This window comes from Lithobates pipiens, unplaced genomic scaffold (genome assembly GCF_037356315.1).
Source record: "Lithobates pipiens isolate NorthernLeopardFrog02 unplaced genomic scaffold, aLitPip1_a1.2 Scaffold_13, whole genome shotgun sequence".
Taxonomy (NCBI): domain Eukaryota; kingdom Metazoa; phylum Chordata; class Amphibia; order Anura; family Ranidae; genus Lithobates; species Lithobates pipiens.
Window position 1 is genome coordinate 542,101,607 of NW_027507718.1, and position 12,292 is coordinate 542,113,898.

The following is a 12,292-nucleotide window of genomic DNA, read 5'->3' on the forward strand; positions in this document are numbered from 1 at the left end:
ATCGTTTGTCAACGAAACGAAAATAGCTGAAATTCGGACGAAAATGCATTTGGACGAAAACGAATGCACATGTCTACTCTTTACCACGTGATCAGCCGTGTCCAATCACGGCTGATCACAGTGTAAATGGACAGAGCTGGTGATCGGCTTTCCCTCACTCGCGTCTGTCAGACACGAGTAGAGGAGAGCCGATCGGCTGCTCCTCTGACAGGTGGGGTCTGTGCTGATCGATTATCAGCACAGCCCCCCCGAGGATGCCCACACTGGACCACCAGGGACACCACCAGACCACCAGGGAAAAGGTAATCCTCCCTAGACCACCAGGGATGCCAGTCAGCACAATGGATGCCAATCAGTGCCCATAATGGATGTCAATCAGTGCCCACAATGGGCATCACTGATTGGCATGCATTATTGTTTGGCACTGATTGGCATCCATTAGTACAGTATAACACCAATGCCGCCTATGAGTGCCCACCTGTGCCGCCTATGAGTGCCCACCTGTGCTGCCTATGAGTGCCCACCTGTGCCACCTATCAGTGCCCACCCATGCCCATCTGTGCCGCCTATCCATGCCTATCTGTGCCACCTATCCATGCCCATCTGTGCCGCCCATCCATGCCAATCCGTGTCAGCTATCAGTGCCAATTTGTGCCACCTATCAGTGTCCATCCGTGTCGCCCATCCGTGTCGCCCATCAGTGCCGTCTATCAGTGCCGCCTATCAGTGCCGCCTATCAGTGCCACATAGTGTCCATCAATACCACCTCATCAGTGCCACATCATTGGTGCCCATCAGTGCCGCCTTATCAGTGCCCATCAGTGTAGTCCCATCAGTGCCCATCAGTGAAGGAGAAAATGTACTTATTTACAATGTTTTGAAACTGAAACAAAAAAAAAACATTTTTTTTTTCAAAATTTTCAGTATTTTTTTATTTGTAGCGCAAAAAATAAAAACCATAGAGGTGATCAAATACCACCAAAAGAAAGCTCTATTTGTGGGAAAAAAATGATAAAAATTTCATTTGGGTACAGTGTAGCATGACCGCGCAATTGTCATTCAAAGTGCGACAGCGCTGAAAGCTGAAAATTGGTCTGAGCAGGAAGGTGTTTAAGTGCCCCCCGGTATTGAAGTGGTTAAAGAAGACCTAAACAAATGGCACAGTGATCAATGTCCTCACAGCCCACTCAGTCCCACTCAGTTCTAGTTTGAATTGCTTGAATGAGGAGGGAGCCATCCAGGTGGTTCAATCCCACCATTCCAACTGAAAGATAGATAGATAGATAGATAGATAGATAGATAGATAGATAGATAGATAGATAGATAGATAGATAGATAGATAGATAGATAGATAGATAGATAGATAGATAGATAGATAGATAGATAGATAGATAGATAGATATACAGTATCTCACAAAAGTGAGTACACCCCTCAGTGTCACATGAAAAGATAAAAGATTTACACAAATGTCAACACTGAAGAAATGACACTTGTCTACAATGTAAAGTAGTGAGTGTACAGCTTGTATAACAGTGTAAATTTCCTGTCCCCTCAAAATAACTCAACACACAGCCATTAATGTCTAAACCGCTGGCAACAAAAGTCAGTACACCCCTAAGTGAAAATCTCCAAATTTTGTGTGGCCACCATTATTTTCCAGCACTACCTTAAACCTCTTGGGCTTGGAGGTCACCAGAGCTTCACAGGTTGTCACTGGAGTCCTCTTCCCCTCCCCCATGATGACATCACAGAGCTGGTGGATGTTGGAGACCTTGCACTCCTCCACCTTCTATTTGAGGATGCCCCACAGATGATCAATAGGGTTTAGGTCTGGAGACATGCTTGGCCAGTCCATCACCTTTACCCTCAGCTTCTTTAGCAAGGCAGTGGTGGTCTTGGAGGTGTGTTTGGGGTGGTTATCATGTTGGAATACTGCCCTGCGGTCCAGTCTCTGAAGGGAGGGGATCATGCTCTGCTTCAGTATGTCACAGTACATGTTGGCATTCATGGTCCCCTCAATGATCTGTAGCCCCCCAGTGCCGGCAGCACTCATGCAGCCCCAGACCATGACACCCCCACCACCATGCCTGACTGTAGACAAGACACACTTGTCTTTGTCCTCCTCACCTGGTTGCCCCCACACACGCTTGTCACCATCTGACACCAAATACCTTTATCTTGGTCTCATCAGAGCACAGGACATGGTTCCAGTAATCCATCTCCTTAGTCTGCTTGTCTTCAGCAAACTGTTTGTGGTCTTTCTTGTGCATCATCTTTAGAAGAGGCTTCCTTCTGGGATGACAGCCATGCAGACCAATTTGATGCAGTGTGCGGCGTATGGTCTGAGCACTGACAGGCTGAACCCCCACCCCTACAACCTCTGCAGCAATGCTGGCAGCACTCATACGTCTATTTCCCAAAGACAGCCTCTGGATATGACGCTGAGCACGTGACCTCAACTTCTTGGGTTGTCCATGGCGAGGCCTGTTCTGAGGGGAACCTGCCCTGTTATACCGCTGTATGGTCTTGGCCACCATGCTGCAGCTTTGGTCTTGGCAATCTTCTTATAGCCTAGGCCATCTTTATGTAGAGCAACAACTCTTTTTTTCAGATCCTCAGAGAGTTCTTTGCTATGAGGTGCCATGTTGTACTTCCAGTGACCAGTATGAGAGAGTGAGAGCGATAACACCAAATTTAACACACCTGCTCCCCATTCACACCTGAGACCTTGTAACACTAACGAGTCACATGACACCGGGGAGGAAAAATGGCTAATTGGGCTCAATTTGGGTATTTTCACTTAGGGGTGTACTGACTTTTGTTGCCAGCGGTTTATACATTAATGGCTGTGTGTTGAGTTACTTTGAGGGGACAGGAAATTTACACTGTTATACAAGCTGTACACTCACTACTTTACATTGTAGACAAGTGTCATTTCTTCAGTGTTGTCACATGAAAAGAGAGAAGAAAAGATTTAAAAAATGTGAGGGGTGTACTCACTGTTGTGAGATACTGTCTATCTATCTATCTATCTATCTATCTATCTATCTATCTATCTATCTATCTATCTATCTATCTATCTATCTATCTATCTATCTATCTTAGACTGCCTGCATGCCACTAAATAACCTGCCTGTAGCTAACATTCTCTCAACCTCCATGTTATTATATCACTATATACAGCCGCCGTGTAAGCACCCTAATATAGACTTAGCCCCCTGAGTCATGATTGGCCACAGGCACCCTGCAAACACCCCATCATTTCCGCTATCCGGCGAATGGATGAACATCCAATGTTCGAGTTGAACTCACGTTCGACTCGAACATCAGGCCCATCCCTTTTCTTCATCAGTTTAGGCCAATATGTATTCTTGTATTTTTCGTAAACAAATATTGCAATAAGCGTACATTGATTGGTTTGCACAAAAGTTATAGTGTCTGCAAAATAGGGGATATATTTATGGGATTTTTATTATTATTTTTTTACTAGTAATGGCGATGATCAGCGATTTTTAGCGGGACTGCAACATTGCGACGGACAGATTGGACACGTTTGACACTTTTTTGGGACCATTATATATCAATCAGTGCTTATAAAATGCACTGATTACTGTGTAAATGTCACTGGCATGGAAGGGGTTAACACTAGGGGGCGATCAAGGGGTTAAATGTGTTTCCTGGGAGGTGTTTCTAACTGTGGGGGGGGGGGGGGGGAGGGGAATGACTGGTAGAGTAGGATATATCGCTGTTTCTGATCACTAGGAACAGATCCTCCCCTGTCAGAAGAGAGATCTGTCTGTTTACATTGACAGATCCCCGCTCTGGCTCTCTGTGAAGCGATCATGGATGGCTGGCGGACATCGCAGCCACGTGCATCGGATCCGGTGTCGCGCCGTGGGTGCGCACGTCTCCAACAGCTCTTAAAGCAGCCGACGTACACCTACGGTGGTTTGTGCTGCAGCCGTATAACGATGGCGGCTGGTCGGCAACAGGGACATTCAAATTGGGTAATATATTGCATTTGTGTGCCTTAAAATTAACTTTAGTGTAACTTTTCCTGAAATTTTGGCATGTTCTCAAACCGTTGCGCTAATTTTGTGTGATATGGGGGGTGCATGCGTGGCTTCTGAAGATGGCGGACATCTGCTAGGTGAGCTCTGGTCCTGACCCGCTCTCTATGGCCCCTGCTCCTCTCAGCTCTGATCATGTCGGGGGTAAGCTAATTTACACCCCTCAATTTCCTCACACCTCATGGGAAAAATTGGGTGGCAGAAATCAGCTGCCCCACCACCACAGGAGCCATTTCTCACTAGGCCCGCATTGCTGGCCTTGATTATGTAAGAAGACCCAGCGGAGCAGCTCGGTGACTAACTGGGGAAGATTTATCTTTCCCTGTTCCATCCACCAGTGGACCCCCCATCCATATTAACACCTTCACTCCTGGAGGAGAAGCTTCAGACCTTGCTGCATCAATTAACCCATACTATCTCTCAGGCAGGGGAAAAATCTCACAGGAATTTTTTGGGTGAATTAAAGAGCTTGGAGAACGTACTGACACCCTGGAGACAAAGTATGATGACTTGGTTCATGTGCTAGAGGAAGAAAATTCTGCACTTAAACATGCAGTTTTCCAATTTCAGTTACAACGGGAGGATTTAGAAAACAGGCAACAGCGCCAACATTTTTGTGAAAAGGAGCCCCGAAAAAAACGTGAGTGACAATAACCTGCGTTCCTATCTACTGTGCTTATTCAACACTTTAGCCCCTAACATAGTGGACATAGATTGGCGTCTAGACCAAGCACATCATGACATTTGTAGGACTTAAGCCCATTGAAATGTATCCATAACCTTCCACCCATGACAGGCACCCCCCTCCAAACCCGATCCCCACCTTTAACAAACGACGGACAAGGTATGGAGTAAATGGCCATCCGGCCTTAATTTATTAACAAAATATATACTTTAATAAAATACCATAAATAACTTTAATTTGTAAACATTCCCAGCCTTTAAACGGGTCATGGGTACCAGCATAACAACATACTGGTCACTGCTAATGACTTCCCATTTTTTGACCTCCAGACGGAATCCCCTGTCTCGGAGGCTATACCCAAACCATCGCAGTGACCTACCCCCTTTTTAACCCTTCCAGGTTAACCACTCGTAACCTGAAAGTACATTAACCACCCCCATCCCATGGATGGGTACAACAGTCTTTTCTACCTGTACCTCACCTTTCCTACTCAAAAGCCCCAAGCACCACCTGCAGACCACCTGGATAACCCCAACCTGACAGACCCCATAGAACCAGGGAGGGTGGGTGGGAATCGCTTCCTCCTCTGCACTCCGAGTGAAAGCATGGTACGCCGCTATCGCGTACCATGCCGTAGCTCCGCCCCCCAGCTCCGCCTCCCCCTGCTTTTAAAGCGGCCCGAGGCTCCTCTTAAAATGGCAACAGGGCTGTCCATGCACCTGTCATGCCGTCCCTGCGCTGACCCCCCCCCCCCCCCTTTGGGGTGTATGGCTGCGGGACTCTTTTCTTAGCCCTTAAAATGTATTGTCTTTTTTTACAGAGGTTGAACTGGATGGACTACTGTCTTTATCATCTTTATTCAACCTCCCCCCTAATCCCTGTCACCGCCTCCCTATCCTATTGGATGCCTGGCGCTTTGGCGGAAGAGACACACAGGGGAGGAAGCTGGAGTATTGGACTCCTCAGCCACCGCTGCTGACACAGGCAGGAGAGGAACCAACAGCCTGGAATGGAGGAGGAGACGCACGGGATGCAGGTGCCTGCGCTTGCCCATCCCCCAGATCGCTGCTATCACCCAGATGGGGTAAGTGACGATCTGATGGCGGGCAAGTGGGGGGGGGTCACAGTGGCTGCATATGGTGGGCACAGAAGCTGTATATGATGGACACAGGCTGCATATCATGGGCAGAAGCTGCATATGACAGGCACAGGCTGTATATGATGGGTACAGGCTGCATATGATAGGCATAAGCTGTATATGACAGGCTGTATATGATTGGCACAGAAGCTGCATAAGATGGGCACAGACTGCATAAGATAGGCACAGAGGCTGCATATGATGGGCACAGGCTGCATATGATGGGCACAGAGGCTGCATATGATGGGCACAGAGGCTGCATATGATGGGCATAAGCTGCATATGATGGGCACAGAGGCTGCATATGTTGGGCACAGGCTGGATAAGATGGGTACAAAGGCTACATATGATGGGCACAGAGGTTGCATATGTTGGGCACAGGCCGCATAAGATGGGAACAGGCCACATAAGATGGGAACAGACTGCATATGATGAGCAGAAGCTGCATATGATGGTCACAGAGGCTGCATATGTTGGGCACAGAAGCTGCATGTGATGGGCACAGGCTGCATATGAAGGACACAGAGGCTGCATATGTTGGGCACAGGGTGCATAAGATGGGCACAGAATCTACATATGATGGGCACAGAGGTTGCATATGTTGGGCACAGGCCGCATAAGATGGGAACAGGCCACATAAGATGGGCACAGGCTGCATATGATGAGCAGAAGCTGCATATGATGGTCACAGAGGCTGCATATGTTGGGCACAGAAGCTGCATGTGATGGGCACAGGCTGCATATGAAGGACACAGAGGCTGCATATGTTGGGCACAGGGTGCATAAGATGGGCACATGCTGTATATGATGGGCACAGCAGCTGCATATGATGGGCACAGCAGCTGCATATGATGGGCACAGCAGCTGCATATGATGGACACAGGCTGCATATGATGGGAACAGACTGCATACGATAGGCACAGAGGCTGCATATGATGGGCACAGGCTGCATATGATGGGCACATAAACTACATATGATGGGCACAGAAGCTGCATATGATGGGCACATAAACTACATATGATGGGCACAGAGGCTGCATATGATGGGCACATTGACTGCATATGTTGGGCACAGGCTGCATAAGATGGGTACAGAGGCTGCATAAGATGGGCACATAAGCTGCATATGATGGGCACAGGCTGCATATGATGACCATATAGGCTGCATATGATGGGCACAGAAGCTGCATATGGTGGGCAGACACTGCATATGATGGGCACATAGACTGCAAATGTTGGGCACAGGCTGCATAAGATGGGCACATAAGCTGCATATGATGGACACAGGCTGCATATGATGGCCATATAGGCTGCATATGATGGGCACAGAAGCTGCATATAATAGGTACAGGCTGCACATGATGGGCACAGAGGCTGCAAATGTTGGGCACAGGCTGCATAAGATGGGTACAGAGGCTGCATAAGATGGGCACATAAGCTGCATATGACGGGCACAGGCTGCATATCACTGTCTCATACTGCATAAGATGGGCACAGAGGCTGCATATGATGGGCACAGGCTGCATATGATGGGCACAGAGGCTGTATGATGGGCACAGGCTGCATATGATGGGCACAGAGGCTTTATTATGGGCACAGTGACTGAATATGATGGGCCCAGTGGCTGCATTTTACGGGAACAATGAGGATGCAATTTATGTTTTTTTCAGAATTACTCAGTTTGCTTGCGCCACCCCAAGATTTTTGAGCACCAGCCGCCACTGTACTCCACTAGTGTGCGGTAGCGAAGGAAGCGGTCCTGGAAGCAGAGACCAGGTTGGCCAAGACAGGAGGGACAAAAATGCAGGTGTCACACCTAATTCCACATCTGCTACAGACACAATATTTTTTGAGGGTGACTTTTGGGTCGTGGTACCAGGGAGGACATCTGCAAAATGCCTCTCAATAGCTGCCCTTGCGTCGTATTTGGTCCGTCGGACCAGCATACAGACGAGCGATTTTCCGGATTTTTAGTCCGTCAGACTTGAGTCCGTCGGATAGATTTGAAACATGTTTTATTTCTAGGTCCGTCAGACTTTTGGGGAAAAGAGAGTCTGCTGGAGGCCACACGCGATCGAATTGTCTGATGGATTCCGGTCCGTCGGACCGAGTCTGCTGGAAAGTCCGATCGCGTGTACGTGCCATTACGTGCAATATCTTAAATACTATGGGCATCTCATGTCACCTTTTTCCCAAGTTCAAGTAACATCCCACAATAAAAGCAACAAAACCGTGAAATTGACTGTTCTTGAGTTAATTGATCATGAGGAGGATGGCAGCAGGGTGATTGGCGGATTGCTACAAAACCAAATCAGCCCGCCCTTATGAGGGTACCGCTACATGGGCTTTGCAGAATCTGTGGGCTGCCAATCTGGATTTGTAAGCACATCAGGAAGGACACTCTGGGCTCTACGGGCCTCAAATTCTGTGGTTGTGGCTGTGGGACACTACTTGGCAGGGCTTTTTTTCAGGGGGAACTTGGTGGAACTTAGTTCCACCACCTCTGGCTCAGATCCTTTGGCGCCCCCTGCTCACTACAATCAATTGTAAACACAGAAGTCTGGTTTCTGTGTTTACAAGTGACAGCTCTGCACTCTGTGTGTAAACCCCCATGAACTCTGCACTCTGTATGTAATGCAAACCTGATATTTGATGCCCCTTTAAGACCCTTCTACTGTTTGTGAAATATGACCATACGCACTATTTTGATGTGATTTTGGGGGTGTGTGTGTGTGTGTGTGTGTGGGGGGAGGGGGTTTTTGGAGGGTCCCGCTTGAGTTCCAGCACCTATTGTTTGAGAAAAAAAGCCCTGCTACTTGGACTGTACTTATGGGACTCGCCATATCATCATGTACTAGGCCACTGGTGCCTGCCAGGTCACCAGAGTGGCACTAGTGCTGGCGCTCTGCTGCATACAAGACTTATTGTGCAATTGTATCACCTCAGCAACCTGAGCACGGTGTCGGGTATGCCTGGCCTGAGCAGGGACCTCTTCATCACCTGAACTATCTGTCAGGGTACGGCTGCTCTCTATAGGTTCATATTCTGTCAGTGAGGACTCCCCATTGCTCTCATCTGACATGCTCAGAATCCTGTAGGCCTCTACACTACAGTACATTTCTTTGGACATTTTGGCCACTAAATTTATAGGTACCCCTAGTGCAACTCACAGGTAAAAAAAGCACCTGGTTGTCAGGGACTGCTTGAACCGCTACAACATTTTTTTTTACCTGCTAGTGCTAAGAGGAATCAGGCCTGACTCTGCTAACGCTGTATCAGAAGTGACAGAGATCTATTGACACTGCACTTGCTGGGGGGGGTGGGCACGTTCGACCACAGGTTTGATGGGCACAGATCGCTATTGTCAGCGTCATGTCGAATCATTGGCCTGGACCTGACGACAGATCATAGTTACATAGTTAGTCAGGTTGAAAAAAGACACAAGTCCATCCAGTTCAACCACAAAAAATAAATAAATAATATCATACAATCCCATATACCCAATCCTATACCCACAGTTGATTCAGAGGAATGCGAAAAACCCCAGCAGAGCCATGATCCAATTTGCTAAAGCAGGGGAAAAAATTCCTTCCTGATCCCCTAAGAGGCAATCAGATTTTCCCCGGATCAACTATACCTATAAATGTCACCCAGTTATATTCTGTACACTTAGGAAATAATCCAACCTTTTTTAACCACTTACAGACCGAACCATTTTGCTGGTCAAAGACCAGACCACTTTTTGTGATTCGGCACTGCGTCGCTTTAACTGACAATTGCGCGGTCGTGCGACGTGGCTCCCAAACAAAATTGATGTCCTTTTTTTCCCACAAATAGAGCTTTCTTTTGGTGGTATTTGATCGCCTCTGCGGTTTTTATTTTTTGCGCTATAAACAAAAATAGAGCGACAATTTTGAAAAAAACGCATTATTTTTTACTTTTTGTTATAATAAATATCCCCCAAAAATATATAAAAAAACATTTTTTTCCCCTCAGTTTAGGCCGATACGTATTCTTCTACATATTTTTGGTAAAAAAAATCGCAATAAGCGATTATTGATTGGTTTGCGCAAAAGTTATAGCGTTTACAAAATAGGGATAGTTTTATAGCATTTTTATTAATATTTTTTTATTATTTTTTTTTTTACTAGTAATGGCGGCGATCAGCAATTTTTATTGTGACTGCGACATTGTGGGGGACCCATTGGACATTTTTGACACATTTTTAGGACCATTGTCATTTATACAGTAATCACTGCTATATAAATGCAGTGATTACTGTGTAAATGACACTGGCAGTGAAGGGGTTAACCAGTGGGTGGCAGTGTAGGGGTTAAGTGTTCCTAGGGGCGTGTTACTAACTGTGGGGGGGTTGGGCTTTCATTTAGGCTGGGTTCACACTGCTGCGGGGGGAGAACCGGATGTGATTCGCACCGCAAATCACATCCGATCTCCGTAGCGATGCGAGTGCAGCCATACAGATAGTATGGCTGAATTCGCATCGCTCCCGCAGCAAACTCGCACGGGACCCTTTTTTTGGTCCGCAACGGAATCGGATCGCATGGGGGTTCACACCATGCGATCCGATTCCTGTGCGAGTCGGCAGATCGCACTGCGATATGCGGACGGATCTGGGGGTGTCATTAACATATCATTGACACTCCCAGCCATTCGCGTAGGGCAGTGTGAACTGCCGGCGGGAGTAATGCGATGCGGGAAAACGCCGCGGATCCGCGGCGTTCCCGCATTGCAGCGGTGTGAACCCGGCCTTAATGCACACTGATCTCTGCTCCAATCACATGGAGCAGAGATCAGCATCACTAGTTGCTAGGCAGAATGGAGAAATGCTGTTTACACGGCATTTCCTCCATTCAGCCGTCCCGTGAGACGATCGCGGGGATGCCCGCGGCGATCGAGTCCGCGGGTCCCGCGACCGGACTCACAGGGGTCCCGACCAGCGCGGGAGCGTGCCGCCGGCGGTGCGCTCCCGATGGCAGGGCACCATTGAAGATTGGACGTACATGTACGCCAATATGCCTGCCCGTGTAATTCTGTCGATGTACATCGTCGTGCGCTGGTCGGGAAGTGGTTAAAGCAATCCACTGAGCTGGCCAGATCCACCTCTGCAGGGAGTCTATTCCACATTTTCACAGCTCTTACTGTGAAGAAACCTTTCCGTATTTGGAGATGAAATCTCTTTTCCTCTAGATGTAAAGAGTGCCCCCTTGTCCTCTTTGTTGACTGTACAGTGAATAACTCGACACCAAGTTCACTATATGGACCCCTTATATATTTGTACATGTTGATCATATCCCCCCTTAATCTCCTCTTATCAAGAGTGAATAAATTCAGTTCCTCTAATCTTTCCTCATAGCTGAGCTCCTCCATGCCTCTTATCAGTTTGGTTGCCCTTCTCTGCACTTTCTCCAGTTCCCCGATATCCTTTTTGAGAACTGGAGCCCAAAACTGAACGGCATATTCCAGATGAGGTCTTACTAAAGATTTGTACAGATGATATCTCTCTCTCTGGAGTCCATACCTCTCCTATACAGGAAAGGACTTTCCTCGCTTTGGAAACAGCAGCTTGGCACTGCATGTTATTATTGAGCTTATGATCTACCAAAACCCCCAGATCCTTCTCCACCATGGATCCCCCCAGATCCTTCTCCACTATGGATCCCCTCTCAGATCCTTCTCCACTATGGATCCCCCAGATCCTTCTCCACTATGGATCCCCTCTCAGATCCTTCTCCACTATGGATCCCCCAGATCCTTTTCCACTATGGATCCCCCTCAGATCCTTCTCCACTATGGATCCCCCAGATCCTTCTCCACTATGGATCCCCCAGATCCTTCTCCACTATGGATCCCCCCAGATCCTTCTCCACTATGGATCCCCCAGATCCTTCTCCACTATGGATCCCCCTCAGATCCTTCTCCACTATGGATCCCCCAGATCCTTCTCCACTATGGATCCCCCAGATCCTTCTCCACCATGGATCCCCCCCAGATCCTTCTCCACTATGGATCCCCCTCAGATCCTTCTCCACTATGGATCCCCCAGATCCTTCTCCACTATGGATCCCCCAGATCCTTCTCCACTATGGATCCCCCCAGATCCTTCTCTACCATGGACCCCCCCAGATCCTTCTCCACTATGGACCCCCCAGATCCTTCTTCACTATGGACCCCCCCCAGTTCCTTCTCTACCATGGACCCCCCAGATCCTTCTCCACTATGGACCCCCCAGATCCTTCTCCACTATGGATCCCCCCAGATCCTTCTCTACCATGGACCCCCCCAGATCCTTCTCCACTATGGACCCCCCCAGATCCTTCTTCACTATGGACCCCCCCCAGTTCCTTCTCTACCATGGACCCCCCAGATCCTTCTCCACT